Genomic DNA, 2,234 nt, shown 5'->3' on the forward strand with positions numbered 1-2,234 from the left:
TACATATGTGTTTTGAATAGAAACTAAGGCATGAATGTGTACGAAAATAAGTAATGGGTGGCTGAAATACATTTTTGTGATTAGATTGATATATGTTGAGTTGGATACTTGAGCTAATCAAAGATTCAATCTCTTAGTCCACTTAGCCATATATTCATCTTACCCTTACCCCAACCCCATTACAACCTTCTAAAGATGTCATGATACTTTCATACATGCATCAATTACTTGTTGATTATTAGATGAAAAGCAATTCCTAGAAAGCATGATTAGAGGAGACTTGAGTGAATTGACCCTAAACACCTAGTGATGAGAGCATATACACATCTAGTGAGGGTTCAATTACTTAATTCTATGATTCCATACCCCTTATCATGTGTTCTTGCAAGTTGCTTCATTTTAATGTCTTGAATCAATTCTCTAGATTTTGCTTGTGTTGGATTATTTCCTTGCTTTTCCCTATATGTCCATAATCTTTCTTGGAAATTTAATTGTTTGTTTTCACCAATTTCATAGGAAATTATAATATAGATAGATATATAGGTATAGATAGTACATAGTATACATTCCTTGCATTACGTAGTTGCATTGAAAAAGTTGCTTGCCCTTTTATCCTTCTCCTTGTTAGTTTAGCATGAGGACATGCTATTGTTTAAGTGTGGGAAAATTGATGAGTCCATATTTTTTGATATATTTTAGCTCAATTTGGATGGATTTCGTCATATAAACTCACATTTAAACACCAAAATAGCATACTTTTGTGTTTTCTCTCTAGATTGTGCCTAAATGTGAAAACATGCTCTTTTGTGCTTATTTTGACTAAATTTATTCCATTTACCTTTCATTCAATACCTTGATATTATTTGTGAGTGATTTTAGATGAATAAGGTAGGATGGCTTGGTGAGAATGGAAGAGGAGCATACAATTGGGAGAAAGCATGAAGAAAACAAAGAAGGAGAGCTCAGCCATGCGTGCGTGCGCACAAGAATTCGTGCGTACGCACACATAGGAAATTAGCATGTGTACGTGCGCATATCAACCGTGCGTATGCACAAGAACCCAAGCAGAGTGAATCTAGAGCATCGCGAAGTGTCTGTGTGCACGACCCTCTGTGCGTACACACAAGTGTAAATTCGGCGAAGTGTGCGAACGCACACATCTGTGCATCCGCACAAGTACCAGCGTATGCATCCATTAAAAAGTCACATGCTGCACGGTTTTGGGGGTCTCTAGGCCTAATTCTGAAGTGTTGAAGGCTTGTTTGAGAGGGTATATTAAGGGCATATCAACACATAACAAAAGGGAGCCATCTTAGAATAGAAAAAACACATAATAGGAGTAGGAGTAGTGTAGATTAGGTAATTCTCTCTTAGGATTTTAATTAGGGTTTGTAGAATTTTATACTTGAAGTTTTGATTTGGGATTATAGAAATTTTATTATAAGTATTTCTTTAATTCTCTCTTTTATTATACCACTTGTTCTACACTTTCTTTTATTTTCATCTCCTTTGTCCATATTTACATAGTCTTGCAATTTTGGATTCCTAGTTATTTAATTTGATTTTTGATGGCTTTTATATGTTTGTTTGAGTTGCCTTTATTGATTTTGAGCATTTATGGTTCATAACTTTTTATCATTTTCCCAATTTTGCCATATTTTATGATTTTGCTCTCTCTATGTGTTTGATGAAATGTCAATTTTGATTATGGGGTAATTTCCACCCCTTGGCTTGGGGGAAATGAGTGTATGGATTACTAGAGCCATAATGTCCAATATTTAGTGATAATTCTTGGGTTGTTAATTGTTCTTGTTCCCACTAACACTAATTTGTTGCTAAGGTAATTAGCAAGCAAGCCAGGATTTGTGGGTTAAGAACACTTATGCTCATTTAACTTACTCTCTGATGTGAGGGTTGACTTAGTGAGATTAATCTATCATAATTATCATAGTTGTGGTTATGGCAAAGAAGGGATTCTATGACTCATCCCAAGTCAAGGTTTCATTTATGTTTTAAACTTCATCAATTTTGAGTCTTACTTGTTTATATTACATACATAGTTCTTTTGTTCTTTCATTAGTTTATTAATTGCAATTTTGTCTTGTTCTTTAATTCCTTTATTTTGTTTGCTCTCAACCATTGAAAACCCCTTTGATCTTCACAACCAAAATTGTGCACTTATTGGCATTAGTTCCTAGGGAAGACGACCCGGGAATTTAAAACTCCCGGTTATT

Source organism: Arachis hypogaea, chromosome 17 (assembly GCF_003086295.3).
Source record: "Arachis hypogaea cultivar Tifrunner chromosome 17, arahy.Tifrunner.gnm2.J5K5, whole genome shotgun sequence".
Lineage (NCBI taxonomy): Eukaryota > Viridiplantae > Streptophyta > Magnoliopsida > Fabales > Fabaceae > Arachis > Arachis hypogaea.